At 42.4% G+C, this 27,881-nt stretch overlaps 1 protein-coding gene and 1 long non-coding RNA gene across 2 annotated transcripts in view; one reads left to right on the plus strand and one right to left on the minus strand.

Moving 5' to 3' along the window:
* LOC143840649 (uncharacterized) lies at window positions 1-27,540 on the minus strand. Its single transcript, XR_013232283.1, has 5 exons — window positions 27,509-27,540; window positions 16,399-16,481; window positions 3,879-3,939; window positions 438-770; window positions 1-150 (listed from the first exon to the last, which is right to left on the minus strand). It is a non-coding gene; the product is annotated as an uncharacterized LOC143840649 (long non-coding RNA).
* LSAMP (limbic system associated membrane protein) overlaps window positions 1-27,881 on the plus strand; it is a 1,850,461-nt gene that overhangs the window by 948,228 nt on the left and 874,352 nt on the right. The window lies entirely within an intron of this gene.

Raw genomic sequence — 27,881 nt, forward strand, 5'->3', positions numbered from 1 at the left:
GTGTGTTCCATTGCTCATGGAAGCGAATTCCCTTGCCCTCCGAACAAATTCAGCCAAAAAGAAAGGGTGGCTGTGCAGGCAACAAAACTTCCCAGGTGCATCCATCAAATCCTGCAATGGGACCAGCAGAGCACACAGGCTGCAAGGCATCTGTAATGAGAACCGGAGAATTGAACAGCCTCAGCGGTAGAGGCTCAATAATTAATCAAAGCTGGAATTCTCTTTAATGAAGGTGGCAGCCCCCACAAACAGAAGCTGAGGATTTAAGGAGTTCCTGTTCCAAGAGAAAGAATGGAGAGCTCAAGCAGCATTGGAAGGTATTGGAGACCCAGAGTCCTGCAAGAGTTGCAGGTATGCATATTGTATCTTCCCCCAACTTTCCAGGAAGAGGCATTCTAGAACAGCATCATGGAGGAAAACCATGATTCTTATAGTACCTTGTATTTCATCTGTGAGGTATATGTCACGGTAGTAGTCTATAGCATACTTGTTGCCACCAAAATCATAACTACAAGGATGCAATCCCAGTTCAGTGCCAAGTTGAATCAACTCTTTCCAAGACACCTTTCTGGCTTTTTACATCAGCAAAGGCAGGCATGCCCAATGACTCAGATGGGAGTCACAGTGCCAGGGATTAGCAGCGCAGTCCTGAACAGGGTTGTCCCTATGTAAATTGATTGAAGTTGCATAGCAAGGTGTGATTTGGAATATGGTAAGAACAGTCTGCTTTACATTGTTGCACCCAAACTAGTCAGGTGTGGAGAAGTGGTCTGGAATAAAAAAAAAACAATAAAGGTTTGAGGTAGACTCTTGGATTGTTTGCACAGCCGCAAAAAATGCCACAGTGGCCTTCCTAAAGTCTCATGGAGTAACAAACCTTTCACACAAAAATCAGGCTCCTAAGGAGCAGATCTGAATGCAATCTCTACTTCTCACACAGTTTGAGAATCCTCAGTAAACACAATTTCTCACTCTCTCCATGGAAGGCAGTTCACAGTCACCCAATGAAAACACAATGAAAAAGTTTGGGATTCGAGTCTGCTTCCTTCTCCATTCCCACCTCAAGTGATGATGCATCAGCTTTGCCTACTGTATGCCTAACCTTCCCCCTCTCCCCTCCATTTTTTTAATTGAATGTTATTGTGTTACAATGCAAATTTGTAATAACAAAAGTGCCCACTTTCTGAGAATACTCCAGAAAGTTAAAAGTCTAAAATGAGGACTCCACATTCCTCCTCCTGCCTCCCCCATCTCCCCCTCCGGCATCTAAATACACTTAAATTTCATGATTTAAGGTGTAACGGGGCACTTTGTAACTTTCATGTAGATAAACAGTTGTGTAATGGTGGCCTACATGCTTTCTCTACATGCATGCATGGTGACTGAGAACACATCAACACAAGACCCCCCCCCCCTTGTTTGGGTGCTTTGAGTGCCACAGGAATCAAAGGATGGTTGTGTGACTTTTTTCTTCATTTTTGATTGCATTATGATGCAAGTGTGTTATTGTGCAAACTCAGACCAAAAAAAAGGTGGGAGGGCTGACAGGAGGCAGGACCGCCCACTCTCCTGACAAAAATGCAAAGCCATGATTGAAGTCTTGACTAGTGACAGGAAAAAAACACAGATGCAGAAGGCCAGGTGAGCTTTCGTGTGGATGCACACTTCCTCATGCGCACATAAGCTCATGTGTTGAATAAATCTTTGTTGGTCTTAAAGGTGCTCTTGGACTCAAATTTTGTCATGCTCCTTCAGACCAACATGGCTACCCACTTGAATCTATCGTTCTTCCCTGTCTGCCTACAAATTACTATTACCAAGAACTTACATATTTTTTCCTGATGAAAAAATGGTCACTGCACAACAACCAAAAAAGAAACGTAGACAATATTGTGTCTTTTGAATTTGCAGTAGACCTAACACAAAGAGAGACATGTGTGTTCATATTGGGGGGGGGGGAGAGAGAGAGAGGTCATTAGGGATTTGGCCAGGGAGTCAAGGCGGCAGCAACCCCCCAAAAATTGGGAACCACTGACCTAGAAAGAGAGATTGGAGACACCCAAATTAGCTTCAAGTTGTTGTTGTTATTGTTGTTGTTATCATCATCCACCTCTCTGCATTCAGCCTCAGGGCAGTGTACAATATATAATTTCTATTGAATAACTAGTTGAAAGATTTGTTGAGGTAGCAGGAGAATAATGCAGGCTGCCTAATTAGCAAATAACTAACTAATTGGTGTCTATGCTTCTGGGACACCTAATGTTCTTGATCAGCCCTACAGACTAAAGCAATGGTGGGGAAGGAGAAGGGAAATGGTCCACAAAGGTGGGGGGTGGGGAAATCTGTAAGGAAATGCCCTTTCTAAACACTTGCTTTAGAGGGGAGCCCTGCTGTCTCCAGAGATTACTGTAAACAAATAACAGACAACACGGCCCACAGCCATCCCCTCTGGGCTGGCTGCACTATCCCTCATACCACACAGAAGGTTCGCATTGCTTACTGTGTTGGGGAATTAAGTGAACACTGTGATGCTTATCTCTGCATGAATGCCTGGCCATTCTCTCATGAGGGAGTCAAAGGGCTTTCAGTAGCTGAAGGGCAGTTTTCTAATTAGTGAAAGGCCCATTGGCTGCTTGAACAAATAGCATTCACTTGCAATGTTACTGGAAGTTTCAGAGTTCATTGGGAGAGTGTGCTGACGTTGGAAAAGTTTTTGCATGTAATTCCAGTACTAGGGTGTAACTGTTTTAATATATATATATATTTGAAGGCCATTAGCTGCCCATTAGTGAATCACCCAATGTCTCTTTTGTTAACCTAACTAAAGTATTAAAAGTTTGGAATATGTTTTTGCAAGATTTTGACGAACCTGCCAGTTATCACGCGTTATTATAGTGTGGTTCTGTTATGTTGTTTAAATGTTCTGGTAGTTATAGTGATACATTTTAAGCCTTCACTAGATTTTTGAAAAATATATATACAATTAGTTTTCTCTTGTCAGATATCATGCAAAAAAAAAATGCCAGCAGTCATTGCAAGGAGAAAACTTTGATTTTTTTTTTTAAACTGAATTGGGAGGGTAGATTCCAAGTAGTGCCACATTGATAGTTCATTGGGAATAAGTTCTGGGAAGCATGACTGTGCCTGCCATTGTCCCCTCCTTTCAAACTACAAAGGCAGGCATGCCTTAAATGAACAAGTAACTTCCTCAGTCAGCAAAAATATCATTCCATTCTTCACTTCACCTCCCGCTGAGCTCCAGTTAATATCAGACTCATTCACTCACAGACACATCCTTTTCTGGAATTATTAACAAAATCAATTCATTCACTCTTCCCCCCCCCCAAGAATGCTAATATCTGTTTGAAAACAAGATCTCTCTCACTGAATAGATACATGGCTGCCTAACACAACACTAAAATGGTGTCATCTGATAATGATGTTTTCACTTGTGTCATCCAGGTCAGGGCCTGGAGTTAGTAGCATAGAATCATAGAGTTGGAAGAGGCCAAGTTCAAATCTTCATGCTACCATTGAAGCATGCTGGGTGATCGTACTCTTTCAGCCCAACCTACTTCAAAGGGCCGTAGGGATGAAAGGGAGTGTAAGCTTCTTTGGGGGGAAAAGGTGGGGGTATAAATGAATTAATTAAATAAATAAATAATCAAGTAACTTGAAGACACTTTTGTAATCACCATTTCTCACAGATTTGATTTCCAGTACAGCAAATTTATCTGAATAGGTTCTTACACAGACCAGCAATTTCTTTTAATATGATTGACATCACAGTAGGAATTTCCGCACAATAGTAAAAATAGTGTCACACCTGCAGAATGGTGAGGCACTAAATTATATTGCACCTCCCAGGTCCTCCTCACCTTTTTGCTGTCTCGCCTTTGTCTGCCTTCTTTTCATGCGTCTTACCGTCCTCATCTGTTGCTGGAAATGGCGGAAGAGAGCAACATGCCTTATATGAATTGCGCTTCTTCCTGTCAATCCGAATTCTCAGTGCAGATTTACAACCCTACATCCACCAACATGTATGAGCACCTCTTTACACAGCAAGTTAAAGCTATTATGCATTCCCCTGAAGAAGACCTACTTGCTAACATACATTGGGATCTGCATTTTGTAATGAATAATTTGTCCCTCTTTCTTCTCATTTGCAGCGCTGCCCCTGTGATGTCTTTTGACCTTAACTTACTCCCAGCAGACTGTTCTTTAATGCTGTGCTTCCAGAAATATGGCCCACTAAGATGTGAATACTTTTCCCCTTCTTCCTCAGAATCCCCAAAATGCAACTAAAACAAGTGATAGGTTGATGTATCTATCCCTTTGCTAGGACTGCCTTGGAGAGAAACAAGTGCTCTAGGAAGGCCTGTTCACAAGATAAGCTGTAGACCTGGAAATCTATCGTAATGGATGTTCCTTGGGGGAAATTCCTTTGCAAAGGAAAAAGGTTTTCATGACCAGGTAACAAGCAAACATTTCCCCCTTTAGTCTCTGTTTCCCACTCCTGGGGGGGGGGGGAGGAAAGAAAATCTGGGAGGGGAGGAATAAGGCCATCTGTTCAGTTGTTTTAGTTATGGATCTCCTTGGTGTTATAAATGAAAACCTAATACAAAACCCCATTGAAAGGGGAGATAACCTTGTTCTAAACAGGGTGTCAGTTGCCAGTTTGTTTTGATCAAATGACCAGGGCAAAGACTTTAAAGGAATTCATGATGAGAGAGGGCGAGTCTTAATAAATGAATAACCAACCAAATGAACAAACAGACAGAAACTCAGAATGCCGGGCTGAAATTCTTGTGCGACTCCCCCATGGGAAATATAATGTTGCCACAGGAAAGCTGGCTACAGCATGCAGCTAATAAATGAGAAATACACACTGCAGCCGCTCTATGGCTCAGCAGTGAATTGAACAGTTTTATGCCCAAATAAACCATTGTAGTTATTTATTTACTTACTTACTGATGATATTTTAAAGGGCTTGAAATAAATATTGAATATTTAGGAAAAGAGGTGGCAGTCATTTTGAGGATTTTTCTTTTAAAATAATGGACGGGGGGAGCTGATGGTGTGGGGTAACAAGCTATGGAATCCTAAACACGCATGCACTATGGAGCCCTTTAGGATTGACAGTTTGAAAAGGGATGAACTCTTTTAAGGATTTTATTGTAAATCATGAAGTCAGCAAAAGACCCAAATGGTAGATTCCATATCCCAGATGCTCTATACTGAGATTAGTACAGTAACAGTGACCCAGAGAGGGAAACCCCTTCTTTCAGGGCTCACGGTGGACTCCCGTGCAGTGTTACTCCAGCAAAAGCTCATTGATTTCAGGGGCTTAGATAAGAGTAACCATGACTAGGATTGCATTGCTCAATTAGTGCACGTGAAAAGAGGTTGGCATTGGTAAAAAGAGCACACTTACCCAACATCCATTTCTATTAAAGATGCAGGAGTTGTCGCTGGAAGTAAAACTTGTTTGGAAGTTTCTCTTAACTCATGGCAACTTCTGTCTATTTTGCAGTGCCAAGTAAGTAATTTGGGCATCATTTTTAGCCAGAATGTTTATCCTTCTGTTATGTTTTGTAGATAGCAATTTCCCTATACACATTATTTCTCTGACAAGCATTCACTGCCATCAAAAAGGAAACACACAAACTTGCAAACTCATTTGAATAAAACTTTACGGACATTTGTGTATTTTGTTTGTTTGTTTGAAGAAGAAGAAGAGTTGGTTCTTATATGCCGCTTTTCTCTACCCGAAGGAGTCTCAAAGCGGATTACAGTTGCCTTCCCTTTCCTCTCCCCACAACAGACACCCTGTGAGGTGGGTGAGGCTGAGAGAGCCCTGATATCACTGCTCGGTCAGAACAGTTTTATTAGTGCCGTGGCGAGCCCAAGGTCACCCAGCTGGTTGCATGTGCAGAATCGAACCCAGCATGCCAGATTAGAAGTCCGCACTCCTAACCAGGGGTAGTCAACCTGTGGTCCTCCAGATGTTCATGGACTACAGTTCCCATGAGCCCCTGCCAGCAAACACCATGTAAAAGGGATCTTGGAGTGATAGTTACCTGTACTATTTTGTTGTTTCCTGTAAACCGCCTTGAGCCTTCGGGGAGGGCGGTATAAAAATACAATAAATAAATATAAATAAATAAATAAATAAATAAATAAATAAATAAATAAATAAATAAATAAATAAATAAATAAATAAATAAATAAATAAATAGTGGACAGCTCAATGAAAATGTTAACCCATAGTTCAATATTGGCTCAATACGAGACTGCCTGCCCCCTTGAGAATGCTTCCTCCCTGCTTCCCTCTGCAAACAGAACAAACCGAATGAGCAACAGAACAATTTCCTCTCTCTTTCTATACAAAGTTTGCTTCTCTTCTAAATAGACCTATTTTATTCTTTTAAGCAGACTGGTGCACTGGTCCTGTTTGTATATTCAAAATTTCCCAATAGTGGGAAGAGGTTCAAAAACCAGACTAGGAACAGGTTCAGACATAGCCTTGGGTTCCAGAAATTTGATGGGCTTGGCTGGTGCTTTAACAGTGAGTGACCAAAACGCCATTGCTTCATCACCCGCCAACCACCCTCATTTAAAGACCATAATCATAGAATCACAGAACCATAGAGTTGGAAGGGGCCATACAGGCCATCTAGTCCAACCCCCTGCTCAACGCAGGATCAGCCCAAAGCATCCTAAAGTATCCAAGAAAAGTGTGTATCCAACCTTTGCTTGAAGACTGCCAGTGAGGGGGAGCTCACCACCTCCTTAGGCAGCCTATTCCACTGCTGAACTACTCTGACTGTGAAAAACTTTTTCCTGATATCTAGCCTATATCTAGCCCTCCTCCAAGTGACAACCTTTCAAATACTTAAAGAGGGCTATCATGTCCCCTCTCAACCTCCTTTTCTCCAGGCTGAACATTCCCAAGTCCCTCAAACTATCTTCATAGGGGTTGGTGCCTTGGCCCCATATAATCCTCCAAAGAAGGTCTTATGCAGACAGATTCTATGATGAGTCCTGGTAATTTCTTATTCCAATTAGCTAACCCTAATTACTAAGTTATGGTAGTAGTTTGAAATGTATGGATTCATTTTGAATGGCAAGTATTCACACACAGCAAAGTCTTGGATTCTCCAATCCATATAGAACACTCAAGTTCCAATCGAGCCCCTTTAAATATTATGCATTTTCGATAATTATAAGTGCCACTTCAAACTACACTCTCTCTCTTTTTTGCACAAGTATGATCCCTGAGTACAAAATACTTGCACTTCATATCCCATTTAATTTTGAATTGCATATGCATGCGCTTCTAAATGCTTGCCTCGTTCTAACACACTTGAACAAGGGAATGAGGACATGTGCATTAGGGATACAAGTGCCTAAAAAATGCATGCCTGCAAAATGAGAGGAATAGCATCCTAGTGCTCATCAGCCCTACCATAATGCAGAAAGATTTGTTTGAAGCAGCTGCAGGGAAAGAGAATTCTGAAATGATTAGTGTGGCTTCGCAGTGCTTGGAATTCAAAGTTCATTACATGTGATGATATTTTGTTTACATATATGAAAAGGCAACATTTTGATTTTAAAAACATAAGACCGTATTACTATAACTACTGGAGCATTTACATGTTAAAATTAGAAGTACCACCCAAACTCGTATTCCTTGTACTCCCAATGTGAGTTTTGATCTTGTATTAGGAAGGTGAGCATTTCAGCCTCCAATTCTTCTCTGACTCTGACAGTGTATTTCAGTAAGAGAAGAACACCTCCTCCCTCTTCACTGTCACTTTCTGGGAGTGTGGCAGCAACTGTTGATGATGAGGGTGGTGGCACTGATCAGCAAGAAAGCCCACAGCTTTCTTTCACCAACTTCCCTCTCCTCTGAAATAGTACTTTTCATTAGTCAGCACACTTGGGCTGGATAGCCTGATCCTGTCAGATCTCAGAAGCTAAGCAGGCTAGTATTTGGTTGGGAAGCTTCCAAGGATTTGGGCGGTAGTTCCCCCAAAAAACACTAGGGATCATGATGCAGAGACAGGTAATGGCCAACCACCTCCAAACATCCCTTGCCTGGCTGCCGGACAATCATCAGATCTCCTGGCTGCTCTGCACACACCATAGTATAGCACAGTGATCTGTGGCATTCAGGAAGGGAACAAAGAGCGAAGAAGGCTGAAAGGAAGTGTATCGGAGAGAAACAGACGCTATCATGCCCCTTCCCAATAGAGAGCAGGCCAGCTATTGCCTTCAGCTTGCATCATAAGCCATGCCACCACAAAGTAAGGAGGGAGAGAAGAGAGGAGCCCATGCAAGGAATTTTCAGACCAAAACTTAGACTGTGAAAGCCAAGTTGTTTTGCCAATAGTGTTGCCAAATTGCCCACTGTATATGAGCCCAGGTCGGAAGAGACAAGGAAGAGGTGCCTTTCAATAGTTAAAGTGGATGAAAATCTTATTTAGCTGAAAAATACAGCAGATGAAACAAAACAACCGACGACACCTAATGGCTTGTATTTTTCTGATTGCACACAAAGAAAGATTGATACATAAATTACAATGCACATGCAACCTTGTTCCCACTTAACATCCATGAAAAATTTGCAATTAGCCCTTTGTAGCAGGAAAGAGTCTTTGACCATTTTGCTTTTGTTTTCATCTCTGCTATCAAACATTTTAAACTACTGAAAACTTGTAAGCATAGATTTTTTTATGGCAAAGTTGTGACAAGGCCATAGAACCTACATGGAATTGTGTGCTCAATGGCTGACTCATTGTAGCATATAGATAAGAATCTCTAAATGTCCTTCCTGGATCAAATCTGTGGGCTTATCTGCTTCAGTATGCTGTTTCCCTCAGAAGCTTAACAGATACCGCAGCAGCCCCAAGCAGGAGTACCTGCTGTCGTCCCCCAACAAGAGGTACTGTGATAGATATAAGGCCTCTGATATGCTAGCTTGGTGAAGTTGTTAAGAGTGGCAGCCTCTAATGGGGAGAGCCATGTTTGATTCACCAATCCTCCACATGCAGACAGCTGGGTGAGTGGGCTAGTCACAGTCCAGTTACAGATGTTCTCATGGAGCAGTTATGTCAGAGCTCTCAAACTCATCTACCTCACAGGGAGTCTGTTGTGAGGACATGAAGGGAAGGAGATTGTAAGCCACTTTGAAGCTCCTTCGTCTTCTTATATATGGTACCATTCAGCTATCATTGTTGTAATGGATTTATTATTGGACTTAACCCCTTTCTAAAGCCATTTGAGCCTGTGGCACTTCTTCCTCAGGTAATCATGTAAGAATGGAAAAAAACATTTAAAAAAATCAGTTTTGATGGCATGATTTGAAACATCCCAATTAAAAGGACCTCTTTTATGCCATGAAATGGATCTTCCACCACTGAATGTGTTCAGCTCCAATATGATGTTCAAATGGAAAAACACTGGCAGGGGCTCATGGGAATTATAGTCCATGGACATCTGGAGGACCACAGATTGACTACCCCTGGCCTATAAGACCCCATATAGCTCTATGATTTTATGACAATTTTTGGATAAAGCATCTCAAGGGAGGGATAGAGCAATTTAAAAATTAAAGCAAACACAAAGGATAGACATTTTACACATTTGTGACTCTCTGACATGAAATCCCACTTGTTCTCATCTGTCTGAAGTTTGGCAGAGATGATACCATGTCTGAAGAATGGCACCGTCCGTAATAGCTATATTTCAATTGGGTAGGAATCACAAATGTTCCAGCCAGAAATGTGTTTCCCATTGAAACTAATGAAGATGAATGAAGAACAGAACAAAAAATCTGGATCACACGCTTACCTATAATAAGAATGTATACAATGAACCAGATACATTTCTGAATACAGTTTTGTGCACAACTCCGGCAATCACTGGATAGAGATAATTGGCTGGGAACAGAAGAATAGTGATCCCTCCCCTGTGCATCTAAGGCTGGATGCAGAGCTAGCACAACTAACATGGGGTGACAGAAATAAAACATAGCTTCATAAGCAAGTAGGTCACAATAGCAAATTTAGGTGGAGGTATATATTTTGAGAACCAACACTAAACCTGCAATTATGCTAGGCAGAAACAGAGACAGCAGCTGGTATTTTGTGTGGGAAACAGGCTCTGGTTCTGTTAAACTAATGCTGAGATATAGTGGATATAAGCATGCAGCCAGGACAGTGGATTTCTAGTTCTGCTTAAGCAGATGGAATTGGGCTTAGTGTTGTTATCCTGTAATGGCCCTTGTTCATTGATGCAAGGTGATATACGGTATAATCACAAGGTCCTGTCCAACACAGCTCATACAGTTGCTTCTGTGGATTGGCATGCATCAGAAGCTTACCCAAGAGGGGCTTCCAGTTCTCCAGCCATCCTCCTATCTACCCCCAAACCCTCCATTAAAGGTCAGAAGACAGAGACTACACTGTGGCACATGAGGAAGCACTGAGGATGGGAAATAATGCAAAAAAAATTTTTTTTCCTGTCATTGTTGCACTTATATAGAGCTGAAGCTTCTTTCATGAGCATCCTTTGACGCTCACCAGACAATTTTTAGTCTCTTCATGGAGCTGCTAAGGAAGGAAAAGACAAGTGTCTTCTGTGAATTTCTTCCACTGGTGTGTCTTCAGGGCGAGTCTACCACTCAAGTCACTGCTCAACCATTTGGGACTCCATGAACTCTGAGATCATTAGCACACCAGTGGGTTCAGCCTGTTCCCAATCAAAAACCAGCTGGCATTCTCTTTGCCTATTGTCAGACTAGGGATGGGCATGAACCAAGAAAATGTGGTTCATTTTGGTGGTATGCCCAGTTTGTAATCTGAAGAAAAAGCAGAGCCATAAGCCATCATGAACTTTTAGGCACCAAATGAACTGGTACAGTTTGTGAGGTTCATGTTGTGGTAAAAGCACACACACACCAGTCTGTGGGAGACACCAAACTCTCTGGGGAGCTCCAGCTGACACTCTTCTGCTTGCCCTCCAAATTTGTATTGGATTCACAGTGTCCAAGTTACAGCCCTCCAACTTGGAGAGACTGTAGAGAAATGGGCATCAGGATGAGGTTCCTCTGAGTTTGCTGTGTGTAGCTTGCAACAGATCCATTCTGTACACTTTTAAACATTCATCTGATATTTTCCCCAAAGCACTGTCCTGGAGGCATCTTCTTTGCAGGGGAATAATTCAGACCCCTTAAATCCAATCTGCACATAACTTGGCAAACATGTTGGGGAGCATCAGGGAAGGTCCACTGTGAGTTTGATTTCTCTAGCTTCTACAGAGTCAGTTCTAGTTTGTGACCTTTTGTGGCTCATATATTGGGCCTGTCGCAAGCCACTAACGAAAACAAACCACGTTTTCCTGGTTTGTGCCCATGCCTAGTCTCAGACAGAACCCACTTATTTGTCCTTTTGATGGTCCACGATATCCATAAAATGCTCCCCCGATACCCTATATCAAATGAATCAGCTTTTTCATTGTCCAACTTTCACACCAAAACATAGTAATTGTGCACATTATGGTATAAATTGTCTTGATCTTGGTTGTCAGTGACATATTCTAATACTTAAGAAACTTTTCTTTTAAAAGGTATAAATCCTGTGCACAATAGCCTGTATTATAGAAACCTTTTGAGGATTCTTTTTTTTTAAGAGATGCACTAAATATACAGTACAAAGAAATAGCTGGACTTCTTCAGAATGCATTTAGCTAGAGAGATACAAATTAGTTGTGTTCCTATACCAATCACACAAGCTGCCATAAAAATATCAAGCTAATACTGTTCCGTTTGGATATTGCTCTGACAAACAGCTTGTGAAGTCCCACAGTAATAAATTGCTACACAGAGATATATCTGTCCTGAGGGGGGGGGTAGATTTTGTCTGCAATGTATGGTACATCATGCAGTAGACAAAATTATTAAAACCTACACCTTGAAGAGAAGGTCACTTAATAAACAATTCATCAATAACTCCAGGCAGGTTTGTAATAGGAATGAAATCAGTTGCACTAAAAAAGAAATTAAAAGGCATGGCTGGTCTGTTACAAAGCACTCCAGAAGACAGAGAGAGTGTGTGTCTGTCTGTGTGTGTATCCATCTGTAAAGACACCACATTGTGTTTTCTTCAAATTCCTCTTAAAACTAATCTTTACACTACTGATCAACAGAATAATGAAAGAGCTGACTTTTGGGGTCCGTGCCTGTTCCTGAATCGGAGCATGAGCTTGTAATAATGAGTGACAGCCACAGGGCTTGATTTGGAACAGGGCTCAGTACAGCAAGCCTTTTTTGCTAGTCTATAAACCACAAGCTCATTTGTTTTGCAGCTCATTTGAGAATGCCATCAACTCCCCAAAATATTCTCCAGCCTTCCAGGTGCCTTTCAGGTGCCTTCCATCACTCCATGCACATGCACCGGACTGCCAGTTTGGTTTAGTGGTTAAGAATGCAGACTTCTAATCTGGCGAGCTGAGTTCGATTCTGCACTCCCTCACATGCAGCCAGCTGGGTGACCTTGGGCTCACCACGGCACTGATAAAGCTGTTCTGACCGAGCAGTGTTATCAGGGCTCTCTCAGCCTCACCCACCCCACAGGGTGTCTGTTGTGGGGAGAGGAAAGGGGACTGTAAGCCGCTTTGAGACTTCTTTGGGTAGAGAAAAGCAGCATATAAGAATCAACTTCTCCTCCTCCTCCTCCTCCCAATCTCACTTGCCTTGCTGCACTGGTGGCATTTTCTTCTTCATCCCTTGATGGTTATTTTGGCAGCATCAGCCATGGGAAGCCATAGAAAGTATAACTTCCAGAGGGGGAGAGGCTGAAATGAGGATGAATATTAAGTAGTGTTGGGAGGGGACATTTTCCAGTCTTTGTGGTTCCTTGAGTGCTGCCCTAGTAATATATATGATGCCCAGGAGTTGTCAGAGGGTAAAGGTAAAGGTAAAGGTAAAGGTATCCCCTGTGCAAGCACCGAGTCATGTCTGACCCTTGGGGTGACGCCCTCTAGCGTTTTCATGGCAGACTCAATACGGGGTGGTTTGCCAGTGCCTTCCCCAGTCATTACCGTTTACCCCCCAGCAGCAAGCTGGGTACTCATTTCACCGACCTCGGAAGGATGGAAGGCTGAGTCAAAGACGAGGAAGAGCTGGGTTTTATACCACGCAGTTTACAAACACCTGTCCCTTCCTCTTCCCACAACAGACAACCTGTGTGATAGAACTGTGACTGTCCCAAGGTCACCCGATCGGCTGCACGTGGAGGAGTGGTGAATCAAAACCAGTTCCACAGATTAGTGCCCCCCCTTTTATTTTTTTGGCTGCCAAGTTACAAATAACAGTGACCCCATTGACCTCTACATAGCAACCCTGGTACTCCTTGGTGGTCTTCCCTCAAAATACTGACCAGAGCCAGCCCTACTTAGCTCAGGGTAAGAAGCCAAGGTTACAGGTATTTAGAAGAGAAATAACTATGTACAGAAAGAGAGAGAGATAATAACTAGCTGTTTAACTAGCTGTGGTCTGCAGGCATTCTTCTATACAAAAACTGTTGTACTCAAACAAGCAGGAAGTCCCCTGCTATACCAATTCAGGAGTCAGGAAACTGGAGGAGATGGTTTGATTGATCAATTGATCGATTGAACAATCAATCGATATACCACCCTCCCAAGAACCAGATTTGAAAATCATCAGGAAGTTTCTAATCTAATCATCCTAAATACACATCTCCTACAATGCCCCCCCCCCTGCAAGATACCCTTTATATTCAGCACACAGTTGATCTTGCACATTCCAGCAACGGGAAGTCAACAATCAGGAAAGGTTCCGTTTCAAGGAAAGCACTTGACATTCACTTTGGAAATTTCTGTCCTCTGAATAATGCTGTCATCTGCAAATGTTGCTTCCTCTTTGTTTCCCATGAATTTTATTGTAAGTTTAGGTTACTTAGATAAGGGTAATTTTGTTTTTGGCATTCACTTATTTCCATCTTTGAATTGTCAGCAAGCATGTAGGGGAAAAAATTATTTTCTCCCCCCTAACCTGACCTCTGCTGGCTGATTATGCTTTTGTTATGCTGATGAGTGCCCTGTGTTTATTGAATGGTTATAAATGAGGACATAAGAGCTCCAGGCAGCAGAGATTGGATAGAGATTAGATAGTTCAGCTCTGTCCAGTTCAAAGGGAAACACTGTGCAGTCAGCTAGGGATATTCTATCCTTTAAATAATGCGCTGCCATCCACAGATGCTGCTGATGCAATTCCTACACCCAGAGACATTGAAATCAGTTGCAAATCTATTAATGTTTGACATGGCAATCGTAAGACACATTTTAGTTATCTAGTTCACAACAGAACCCCTTTAATAAAAGAATTTAGGCAAAATAATTTGGACTCCTTAAATGTGAATGAACCTATAATCTGTGTATCTGCAAAAAGACAGAAAGAAGTGGGGGGAGAGGAAGAAGAAGAAGAAGAAGAAGAAGAAGAAGAAGAAGAAGAAGAAGAAGAAGAAGAAGAAGAAGAAGAAGAAGAAGAAGAAGAACAAGAAGAAGAAGAACAAGAAGAAGAAGAACAAGAACAAGAACAAGAACAAGAACAAGAACAAGAACAAGAACAAGAACAAGAACAAGAACAAGAACAAGAACAGTTGGTTCTTATATACCGCTTTTCTCTACCCGAAGGAGGTTCAAAGTGGCTTTCCTTTCCTCTCCCCACAACAGACACCCTGTGAGGTAGGTGAGGCTGAGAGAGCCCTGGTATCACTGCTCTGTCAGAACAGTTTTATCAACGCCGTAGCAAGCTGAGGGGAGGGGAGTAAAATATATGCTGACTGCTGAGAGCCTTCATTTGTTTTAAATATTGCTCACTAAATGCTCAAGATATAATATGTTCAGTGAAGAGTATTTGCAATAAAATTATTAATTTTAAAAAGTGCTATTAGGGTAAGAAGGAGAAGTATATAAGCTGAGGATAAATACCCAGCACTTTATATATCAATCTTCTCTTTGGTAAATAACTGTTCTGCAATCTCTTGTCTGTATAACTTTAATAATGGCTTTAATAACAGGATTAGTGTTCGCCAAATCAAGATGCTCTTGCAGCAAAGGGACAACCAACAAGGGATGTTTCACAAAGGGAAAGGAGGGGCAGGGGAGGGGGTGAAATGCCCGGAGTTGCGGTTTCTGTGGCTGAGATGGCTGGGATTTGGATATAGTCAGAAATGTTTTGCCATGTGGGAAATTAAAAACCTGCAAGTACAAAATTGCTTATTTAAAAAACAAAAACCAGCCACAAAAAAAATCATGTTCGTTCAATTAAAGGGTCAGCCCTGGGAAGCCCAAATAGATTTTGTTTCCTTTGCTAAGAACCAGGGGACTGTGAAAAGATACATCGAAATGTAGCAGGTAATTCTAATTAACCAACAGGTGGAAAGGCACTTGTGCCACTTAAGCACGAAGCGGCACATTGGAAAACAGCCCCTCTCGTCTCCAGAATGCTCTTTGGAATGGAATCCTGGGGGGGGGGGGAGCTTGACACATCCAGAAAGCCTCTTTTCACCCCCATGCCCAGGCCTTGTCATTCTCATACTAAAACTGCACCCATGCGGAGGGGGGGGGCTTTATTCTGGAGATCATTTCAGAGTTGAATCTGATGTTTTGTGAATAGGAGGTGGGACAGGAATCTATGTTCACTTTGAACAGCAAAATCTTTAAACTTTAGATGCCCTTCTTTAACCATTCCCTAGTCTGCAGTGATCTGTGGATGTGATAGGGACCAATTATGTTCAATTTCTCCACCTAGATCTTTCCCCTTCATGTTCTTCCTTTTTTCATCCATCACAGAATCAAAATCTTTTTTTTTTCTTTTCCTGCCAAAAAAAAGCAATGAAAGTCCATTTTGAGTAACCCTTTAGAACTAGGAGGGTGGTTCCCCCCTTTTTCCTTAGAAAGTTTTTAGAATAGGCCATGAACATCTAAGAGCCAACATGGTGTGGTGGTTAAGAGAAGCAGCCTCTCATCTGAAGAACCGGGTTTGACTCCCTACTCCTCCACATGCAACCAGCTGGGTGACCTTAGGTAGCTACAGTTCTGTCAGAGCTCTCTCAGACTCACCTAATTTCCAGGGTGTCTGTTGAGGAGAAAGGAAGGGAAGGTGATTGTAAGCTGCTTTGAGACTCCTTCAGGTAGTGAAAAGCAGGGTATAAAGCCCAACTCTTCTTCTTATCCTTTGGGTAGTAAAAAGTGGGGTATAAAACCCTACTCTTCTTCTTTATCTGAAGTTAACTAGAGCTGCAGCAGTCCAGTTGCAATAATAGTCAAGCAGGCAGATGTTATACATTGAAGTCCACAAACAGAATTTACCAGATGTTCCCAACATCATTTGCATCAGGATGCAAGGAAGGGTTTCATTGTGTACTTGAGTTTGGCCATTGGTATTTAATGTTCTGAAAAAGACAAGGGAACATAGTTTATCACTTTCTTGGAAGTGTAACACAAAGATAAGCATGTGACAATGTTAAAACCTAGGAAGAGGTCATGTCTGATTACATTGGTCCAGATTCACCATAATTATTTTTGCACTTGGAAGTTTAAATGCAGAAAAGATGCTTGGAGGTAATTTTGAGTAGGGAGAACTTAACCACCTCACTCTGCTTCTTCTGTCATTGTCCCTACTCACGAGTGGCTTTTCAGGGATGTAATGTGGTTTCACATGCCTTTGATTGCCACATGTAGGTTAAGCCTCAATCAGACATAGGTTTTCCAAACCCCAGTGCCCATTTAAAAGCAGCTACAAAATAAAAAAATAAATTTAAATTGGCCATTGGCAGGATGCCAGTTCTGGAGAAAACCTGGAAGTATCATTACATCTCCCTAGGAATCACCAGAAACTCTGTGGTGAAACCATAGAGAAGTAATACCAGTCTTCTCTAGGAATCCCATAAAAACTATAAAGAGGAGCAAAGTCAGGCCTCCCCCCATTCTGCCACATATTGCATCTTAGAGGGTAAAAACAATGCAAAAGGACTAAGTGTAATGTCTAGATAGGAAATTAATCAAGTACCAAAAAACAATATTTGTACCCAGCAGTAGAACATGAATTTGTTCTTTTTGAAAGCAATAGTCAACTTCGTATCAAGGGAACTTTGAAAGTTAAAAGTTGTTCTGGGTTGGTAGCAGCAAGCCATGGACTATAATATGGAGATCAAGTAAATCATCAGTGCCCTGTGAAGCAGAATTATACTCTTCTAAATCCTTTGAAGTCAGTAGGCTTAGAAGGGTATATTACGGCTTCTGAAGTTCCACTTTGGAAAACGTACTTTCAATGCATTTTAGAAGTAGATTTCCCTGTTCCACACAGGAAAATCCAGCTGCGAAAGCACATTTTAAGAGCATTATCCAAGTGTGCGGATTTGGCCCAGGTAAGTTCTATGACAGGTGGAGTTCACAGGCCAGTTCACAGACAAGGATTAGGTGACAAGGCAAGGTCTGGACTGGAATTCACTTGGATTCAGTCCACCAACCATGTAATAGGGAGAAGCTTTTGAATAACCTAATTGATTTCACTAGAAATTCAGTCACAATTATGACAGAGGTTTGTGCATTTTAAGGCTTGTTGCTGAAATGTTTAATAGTTGTCTTAAAATAAGCCTTTGGTGGAAGGAGGCACTTGAAGCTTAAAAAAACTGCAGGAGTCTAATGACACTCTGGGATGGATTCACCTCTCCTTAGAAACTGAGGCTGAGTTTATCATTGTCAGTAATGCACATTTCTGGAACATGTCAAAATTGCCCAAGTAGTTTGTCTCCCATTGTCAATGGATGACAATAGATTATGATGGATAATTTTGGAAGCCAGAGCAAGATTGGTCTCTGCTTTGGAAAATTGTCCGGGTGACACTGCCAGTGTGATGCATTTTGCAATAACTTCTTTCACCTTGCATCAACTGAAATCATGATGCCAGAAAGTGGTCATTAGAACTCAGATGCCACCTTCTGCTTATTTAGGAGATTTGTTCAGAGATGAGCCACTTCTTCCTCCCAGACAAGATCTAGCAGCTCCAGGAAACCCCATTAAAAAAAACCAGGATCACGATGCAACAATAAAACTTTTCTTTAGATTTCTTTTCAGGAGTCTTTGAATAATGGTCTCTCTTTATGTTCGGATAGTTTTCTGATAGGCTGACCACAGTCATTGGACCCCGATGACTGTGTGTTCACAATGGATACTAAGTTAACAGGGAGAGGGCTTCTTCATCACATGCCCCTCCTTCCCTGTTCATACCCCACCATCAGAAAACACAAACAGGAATGTGTTTTAGATCAGTTTACTGCCTGATCCCAATATTACAGTGCACACTGAAGAGAACATGACAGTACATTTTATTTGAACTGAGGGCACGTTGCTTTGCGGTCCTGTTGCAACACAGACCACACCATTTTAATATTTTTAAAAAATGATCCAGAAATGGAGAGGAGACAGGCTTGCCTCTGTTTTTGCCTCCTTGTACGCCACAACAAGAAAGGGGAAGCAGATTCTACCGGTTTCACTCATCGTATGACAAAGAGGACAAAAACTCATGCCACCCACTGGAGAGGTATGAGTTGCTGCCAATGTCATGAGGAAGCAACCTTAAAACCCGTGAACAATGAGAGACTGGGTGGGGGCAAATTTCTCATGCGGAAATAGTCACAGCCATTCCCCAAACATCCTGGAAAGTGAAGCATGGGAAACATGTTGTGAGATCTCTCTTAGACATCTCTGGGCCTCTCACAAAACTGCAGCTTCTTAGGAACAGGTGTGTTTTTTCATAAAGCCCAACCTAACAAATGTGAAGCAGGTGAGGTGAAAAACTCAATTATTACAGCCTATCTTATAGGGACCCCCAAAATGCCTGCTGTGCCACAATGTAACCAACTAATCCTCCATTGGCACTGCAGGCAGGAGAGCTCTGCAGAAGAAGCACAACAAGAAGGCACAAAGGCCTTCCCTTCATTTCCCAGCCAACTCCTTCACTGCAGCACACGGCAGCTGTTCTTTTATGCCCAGATCCAATGTCTAATGCCCACCCTTTTCTGAGTAGGACAAGAGCAAACCTGCATAGACAGGAATGTCCTTATTAATTGTTAAAATGAGCAGAAAGGTAAATCCTAGCCCTCAACAGAGCTTTGCTTATATTTTCCCCCAGTCTGTTCTTTCTCACAAGCTACTCTGACTACGGCATGCTTCACGCTCTCCCTTGTTCCTCGCTCTTCAGCTAACCATGAAACGGATCCTTCCCCAGCATCATCGCTTGGCTGCAAGGTCTTCCAAGCCATCAGACTATAAATGTCCCCTCCATGTCATTGCTGTGTCTCTCCCTCCCCAATTCTCAATAGGATCATAGATGTAAACAGAACCCCTTCCTTGCTGGGCCAATGCCATTGGCGGCAGCTTTCCTGGAGTGGAATAAAGAGACAGGATGCCTGAAGCTGCAACACAAGTACTGATTATTCTCATCAAGGATTCACTTTCGTTGCTAAGCTACTGGCTTCTTTGGAGAAACCTTGAAGTATGGGGCACATTAGGAGCTCGTTAGGGTCCTGACGACTCTTGTTAATGTACAATACGTCTCCACCACTAAACACACTCCAGAAATAAAAACAACCAAATGTGCCCAGGGAGCCGTTTGGGGCTAGTGTACCTTCTCTGTTTATTTTCTATATTTCTCTTTGTGTGTGTGTATGGGGGAGGGGGGTATTTACCCAAGATAATAATGATTTGAAAAGTAAAGAGAGGCCTTTTAGATACAGTCCTTCAAGCTTTGGCATTTAGGAGCGGTTCTTGGTAAGGGGAGATTGGGTAGAATGGGGCAGTAACGGGGATCCATTTGTAGTCTGTTTAGAACTCAGAGTTGGATCCCTCCCAACAAATTAATGAGGGGAGAATTCTGTTTTGGCAGCTTTCTCCTTTTCACTCCCTCTCTTCAAAGATAGGTCCTCCTATAGAATCACCGAACACATCAGAAGCTGCTGGAGGAGGGGGGGATGCTCTGCTGAGAAAAAGGCCAGGAGCACCCATGAATGTGATGAGATTATTCAACCTCTTTTAGTATGGGGGGGGGGTCTTATCAGAGACCAAATTGTCTGCTGTATCCATGCTTGCTATCAATGGAGGATGAAAAAACTGAATACCACTCACAAAAAATGCCTTTTATCAACTTTGACTGGTTAGCCAGCTGCCATCTTTCCTGGGAAGAAAAGATTTGGCCACTGTAGTGCATACTCTGGTTACATTTAGATTACTACAATGAGCTCAGTGTGCAGCTGCCCCTGAAAAGTGTTTGAAAACTTCAACTGGTACAGAATAAAGCAGCCAGATGATGGCTGGAGTGAATTGCAGGAGCCATATCACTCTGATTTGGCCAATCTACACTGGCTTCCAGTTTGCTTCCATTCACATTTAGCATGCTGATGCTGATATTTAAATTTGGGATCAAATAACTGAAGGACAGCCTAATTAAGAAGAAGAAGAAGAAGAAGAAGAAGAAGAAGAAGAAGAAGAAGAAGAAGAAGAAGAAGAAGAAGTTGGTTCTTATATGCCGCTTTTCTCTACCCAAAGGAGTCTCAAAGTGACTTACAATCACCTTCCCTTTCCTCTCCCCACAACAGACACTCTGTGAGGTAGGTGAGGCTGAGAGAGCCCTGATATTGGCAATGTTGGAATATTGTTCTGGATTTAGGCAAAAACTCTATGGCAGAATTAGCTTCTTACTATAGAGTTTTGTCCAAAAACCAGAGCATCGCCTCCCAACATCACCAACATTCCTGCATCATTTCCAGGTGATGTCAGCATGTCATATTAACTTCCTCTTTCTTTCCTCCCCATGCTTGGTAAATTCCCCTGATATCTGAGAGCCCTAAAATGGGAGGGGGGGCTCCAAACCAGGTGATCTCAAGACCCTACTTCAGAATAGCAACCCTAGGCTAGAAAGAGATCCTGCTCCAGGACCTTCTGGAATTAGGCAAGTGGCAACCCAGAAGAAGGCCTTCTTGGTCGTGGCTCAAAAGCTCTGGAATGATCTCCCCAATGAGATTCACCTAATCATCTTCCGCCAGAGATTTAAGACTTTAAAAATTTTGTTGGCCTTCCTTCAATGAGCCTTCTTTCCTTACATATATATATATATATATATTTACAAATTTCAACTTTTAAGAATTGTTTTAAGGATTGATTTGAAGGGTTTTATAATGTAATTTTATTATGTATGTTTTAAATGGTTAACCACCTTGGCAGCCTTTGTCAGGACTAAACGGCAGGATGCAAATTTGGTAAATGAAACGGAATTTAAAAGCTGGCAAAGCCACATGCTTTATCCCAGGGTTGCGTGGGAACCCTATGCCAAATTCATTTATTCCAGAATTAGTAGCATCTTCCAGGATATTTTGTTGCTGCACCTGCCATTCAGCCTCCGGATGTCTCTACAATACTGTGATGTGGTTCTATGTCCATTCCAACTTACAAACTTTAATAGGAGGTTAGTGGGTAGTCTTTGCAATTAGTTTCCCTGTTTCCGCTTCTAAAATGGAGTTCATGCTACTTTTCCCAGAGGATTTCCCCCCTCTATTATTATTCCTACTATTATTATTAAATTTATCTCCTACCACTCCGAGACTGGCTCGTGGTGGGTTACAACATCCGATTAAAAAAAATTAAAATGGACCACAAAAACACGGTATCAGATACATGGTGGAAAACCTCCACCCCCCCTCCACCCCCCCCATCCCAACCTCAGCGGGGAAGGATCACAATAACTGCTGTTTAACACCAGGGGGGCCCTGTCAGTTTTCCTCATTGTCCCCAGCCTCAACCATAGACCTGGTGGAAGAGCTCAGTTTTGCAGGCCCTGTGGAATGCCGACAGCTCCCACAGGTTCCACAGCTCACCCAGGAGCTCATTATACCAGGGCCAGGACTGAAAAGGCCCTGGTCCTGGTCAAGGCCAGGCGTGCTTCCTTGGGGCTGGGAACGACCAGTAAATTGTCACCCGCAGAACATAAGGCTCTGCAGGGGGCATAGGGTGATAGGCAGTCCCTCAGACCACGTAGGGTCTCAGACCACGTAGGGTGCTAAAGGTAAAGACCAAGACCTTGAACCGGATCCAGACAGAAACTGGTAATCAGTACAGCTGCCTCAGCACCAGCTGGATATAAGCCCTCCACAGTGTTCCTGTGAGGACCCTAGCAGCTGCATTTTGTACCAGCTGGAGTCCCCGGATAAAGGACAAGTGTAGGCTCATGTAGAGCGAGTTACATAAATCTGTTCTGGAGGTGGCCATCACATGGATAACCATGGCCACGTGTTCAAGGGACAAGCAGGGCTATTTCCATGTGTTTTTTTTAATCCTACTCTTACTGCACAGAGCTCATACAATTCTATCCTAACAAACATTACTGTATAGTAAGTTATCCTGAGAGAGAAGGAAAGATGACACTCTGACCACCACATTCCCCTGGCTCTCACTTTCCCCCCTTTTATTATCCCAAATGGGCTCTTAACACTGTTTTAATAATATTGCACTCTCTGTCTCTGACTCTTTCTTTTGCCGATATGGGTGGGAATAATCATTTTTAGAATAGCAACAAAGCCTCGGGGGAAAATGTAGCCTGGAAAGCAGAGCTCTTGGGGAAACATATCAGCTCTAGGGAAACATGAGATCCCACCGCAATAGGCCCTGGTGTATTTGGGGCCAACTGTTCTGTATATTCCAGGCAAACTGAATGTGCAAAAGCGACAAAATCTCAGCTTTCATTAAAGAAATGACAGAAAGTATTTGCAAAGAAAAGTTTAAATATATGAACAGCTTGTCGTTGATGTTGTGTTTTGACAATCTGGAGTGAAGATTCATAGGGAAAAAAGGAATGATCAATTCATTAACCTGGAAATGATGTATGAGTTTAGACATATCACCAAATAATATTCATAAGCATTGCCATTTAGAAAAAAAAGAATGTTAAAAATATGTGGCGGATCCGGGAATCTGTGAAATGACAAGCAGTGATGACACATTCACACAGGACAGTTTAATCAGTTAGCGGAGAGAGATTTTAAAAACTGTCTCCGTATTCACTACTCTAGTCTAGGTTCCCAATCCGTGCTGAATCTGTAGTACAGATGCCAGTCTGCAGCCTGAATCCAGCAGGAATCATAGGGACCTCCAGGGTCATTTAGTCCAACCCACTGCACAAAGCAGGGACTCACAATTACCTACCCTCACACAGCTACGGAGTTGAGCAGTTCACACAGGAAAGCCATAAGCAAGAGCCATTGGGGGATGATGTGATTTTATTTCTGTGGAAAAGCCAGAATTGATATCCTGACTATCTTTTCTGGAAATTCCTAGAGTGGACTGGTGTTACTTCTAGGCTTCTACCAGAAGTACTTAATGAACAAAATTGTTTTTCCCAAAAGTAACACCATATCTTTATTGGGTGGTTTTGGGGGTTTTCTGCATTAATATTCTTGCATTATTTTTTGCATTATATTTCTCCTACAAACATTCACACACACACACCAAGAGGCAACTGACAAGCCAAGCCTTTGGACACTTTTGGAATTTTGAGAAGGGGCAGCAGGTGACATCTCAAAATGGCTATCATAGGAGATAGGACCAATGACAAAATAGCTGATGGGGGGGGTTAAAGTGAAAATGTTAAAAATTTTCCAAGTCAGCATCCTTCTAATAAGGTAGCAGATAAATCTGGATGGCTTTCCCTTCAGTTTCAAAAGTGATGCTTTCTAAAGTCTTCTGAACTATCTTCTTTTCTTCTGAACTACCTTCTTTGCTTTGAGAAAGATGGATTCCGGGAAAGAAAAAAATGATTACTAGGAAACACATTGGGGAGCCCGATGGTGCTCATATTCACCACTATGGGAACCCGACCCCTATATCTCATATAGGGTAGCACTTTTTGCTCTGGCTGCCAGGAAGATCCGAGCCAATACATTTTTACAGGAGCCTCCACCTTGATACACCATTTTATCCCTTTTATTGTAACTTAGTAGTTCATGTTTACAATTTTATGTCCACAATATTGGAGAAATAGTGTTTATTTATATTTGTGCCATATTGTTTTGTGTTTTATAACGGCCTTTGACAACATACAATAAATGTTAATGTATTGTATCATATCACTTTGGGAACCAATGGGATGCCAGGCCCCAGCTATAGCAGGAGACATCCCAGTATCCTTGTTACTGTCTTCAGACACCAAGAGGAGAAAAAGGGAGATGGGATGAGCAGCCAGTACCAGGGCAGAGCACTGATAACATTTCCAAAAAAATTGAGAAATGCCTTAATGGGTACTCTATAATGTCTAAAGAAGTCACTTCTGGCCAGGCTACATCTGGCAATCCCCTGGAAAAAATATGCAGGCAGGGCCTTATATACTGAGATTGTGCCCACACATTGGTGTCACATCTGGAAAAAAAACAAGAAGGGACAGAGTAAATTCTCTAACATTTGCAAAGCCTCTATGGTAAAACCATAAAGTTTTGGTAGATGCTAGAACATCTAAAGACATCACCTGGTAAATCCCATATATGATATCTTTAGACATTCTAGCATTTGCCGCTGCAACACCAGTGCACCAGGCCCTGCCCCCACATTTGTCCCAGGGGTTGCCAGTTGTGTCCTGCCAGCCCTAGCAACCACAGTTGTAGGCAACGTTGAGGGAACAGTCATCATTATTGTTTTTGTTTTTAGTGGAGGAGACAAATCAAGATGCTACCACAGCTGGAGATATACTACTGGATAAGAAAGTCCTTGTTCTTGTTCCGATCCAGCAAGGCAACCCTTGTAATCATTGGTTCAGTTCAACCCAGTTTCCTTTCTCCAGTTTAGTGTATTTATAGTGCTGCCTTTTTGGTGAGGCACTCAAGGCAACTCACACAAATAAAACCACAAATATAAATATTTTCCAACTCCCATAAAACTGCGTACCGTAAAGGCCATCACAAGGTGTAAAAAGCAGTCAAACCAGTATATTAGAAAAAAAGGCATCAGATTTTTAAAAGCATAAAAAAACTAGCTATACATTAAAAGAGAAAAGCAGTAAAAAAAAAATCCCGACTACCTTAAAGACTATCTTAAAGACTCTCAAAAGTTATTCCAGTGTAAACTCTTAAGAGTCAGAGCTCACTTTTTTCAGGTACAAAAAAGTCCAGTTCAAAATAAGATCAAATCAAAAGAGTAGAGCAAAATGTGAGACTCTTCAACTGCTATTAGATGATAAAAATGGGAAACCTGGTTCAGGATGAAAAGAGATAAGCAGATGCAATAGGAAGTTACAGAGGCATAGCTCTAATAATCAGCATACATAACGGGCAGGATATGCACCTGTAGTGGCTAAGAAATGACAGGTCCCTGTTAAATCCTGTCTGAGAGATACTGCAGAACTTCTTGATAAATGTTAATTCAGCAATTTCCCTTTGCATCCCCGCTTTGAAGATTTTTTTTGAAGGAAAATAGTGGCTTTAAGATCAGTAACAGAATGCCCTGGAAGATTAGAAGGGGAAAAAAACCCTAACACATCCTCAAAGGCCTTCCGGAATCAGAAACGTTAGTGAGAAAAGAGTGAGAATGTCAGAGTCTGTAAAAGGGTCTGTGTAAAAGAGGCTGCAGGGTTGAGACATCTTCCGTTGTTTGCTTACATTTTCAGTTGTCCAGAAAGGTTTAAGAATATTTGTCACAGAGGTGTCACACAGTTCACAATGTCTGAATTTTAACCCAGCTCTTGTTGTTTCACAGCATCCCGATGTGAGCTGCACTTTTAAAACACAGCTCAAAAAAAGGTCTGCTATGATGGGTGGAGGGAGGTTGATCTGACAGAGTGTTCTTTCCATGACATCCCAGGCTACCTGAAAGAGGCTGTAGAAGTTGACTTCCCTGCCCAGGACATCAGCTGACACTATTGTGGATTAGTTCTACAATCAGTCCAAACCAGGCTTGACTTTCAGTCTGAAGGCTGGCATAATGAGGTCATTGCCCTAGCAAACACCCTTGAATGCACTTGAAGGAGGATCTGTGGTCTGTGGGAGCCTATGTGCAATGCACAGGCATAACAGGAAGGAGCAGGCGATAGGGGCAGCAGCTGAGCAAGTGGTGCAGGACCAGGTCATGCCGGTGCTGTTGCTCCTCCCACTTGCTGCTTAGGGTTACCAGCATAGTATAGGCAAATAAACAAGAGTTAATCACTATGACAGTTTCACAGGATTTCCTTTTATATTGTTCCTAGCTGAGCAACCTCTTTTCCTTTCTTCTTTGTTTTTCTCTGGCTATCCCACCCAGTCCTTTCTGTTGGCAGAGTTTGAATATGCAAGAGAGCAGAGCACCAGGCTGTGTAAAGAAGTAAATAGTTTTACTGCGAAGATGACCAACTATCTATAGAAAATAGAGACCTAACAAAATGTTCTGTTCATTCTGTCTGTTGTTCTGGAGGCAAGCAGTGGGAAGTGTGCACAAAGGAGCAGGAAGAGTATTTGAAAAATTCCAGGAAGTTCCTATTCTAGCTATGCTAAATACATGTCTCCTCCAATGCCCCCTGCAGGATATTCTTTTTATGTTGTTGAATCATGCACACTGCAGATCTTGTCCGTCCCATCACTTTCAATATACATTGGTCATTGATAGGCATGAAAGGAGGAACAAGGGCACTGCTGTGAGGTCTTTTGCGGGGTGCCCCAGGGCATAGGTCTCTCCCTGGTGTTATTTAACATTATTATCCACCCTCATGCCCCAATGGTTTGGAGGTACAGGCTTGGGTGTCATCAGAGAGATACCTTGGGAAGCCACTTTGAGACTCCATCTTGTAGAGAAAAGTGGCATATAAGAACCAACTCTTCCTCTTCAACCTGCTTTTTAGGAACAATGCCCAATGGTGAGACCCTCAAGTTCAGCTATGGTGGCTCAATATAAGGCCCCAGCACCCACACACCCCTCGAGATTCTCACCAACAGCATCCAAAAGTAACCTTGCCAACTTCAAGCTGGCACACGTGTTCACAACCTGAGGTCTCATAAAAGGGATGTGGAAGACTTGTGGGAAAAAACCATCCTCAAATAGACAGCATTAGGCTTGTCAGGGTACAGAGCCAGCAGAGTACAGGTCCCTCCCTTGCCTGGGGAACATGAAGGGTGGGAAGAGGCTAAGGAGGGCACAACATACCAGCAGCAGGGCTTTTCAGAGAGGCCAGCTCCTTTTCCACCTAGCAAGCAGCAGGAAGAGAAAGAGGAGTAATTTAATCACCACAATTGGCCCTCACTGCGAGAATGCTCTCTCCCTACTGGTAGCACACCCCAAGGGAGGGCCAATCAGGTAGGGAGTTAATTGTCGGCACACAACTTGAATTTTATCATGTTTAAAGATTGTAAACTGCCACGAGCCAATAACAAAGAAAAAAAATAAGAAACCAAACAGGATGAGCTACATGTCTCACTTGGCTTACTCAGGATCCTTCCAACAGTCTGCTTCACTCTCCCACTGTTAACTCTCAACTCCCAGCTCCTAACTGACACTGTCAACTGATGAATTCCCTTTGAATCCCCAGTCACTCAATGTTCTCAGATGGGGGGGGGGGGGTGTTACAACATTAACCATTTACTGTCCATCACAAACTATTTTGCTCTGAAGCTATGATATCACTTCCAGTGTAAACCTGGAAGTGACATCATCATGTTGGGGCAGCACTGTTTCCCCAGTTTTCCTCTGCTGCCCTCCTGGAGGGAATGGAGGCTGCTGATGAGACATTCCACAACTGTGTGAGATATTTGGTAGACCTATATGCTGTTGTGTAGTGTTGTGGTATGGGG

The sequence above is a fragment of the Paroedura picta genome, chromosome 6 (genome assembly GCF_049243985.1).
Source record: "Paroedura picta isolate Pp20150507F chromosome 6, Ppicta_v3.0, whole genome shotgun sequence".
Taxonomy (NCBI): domain Eukaryota; kingdom Metazoa; phylum Chordata; class Lepidosauria; order Squamata; family Gekkonidae; genus Paroedura; species Paroedura picta.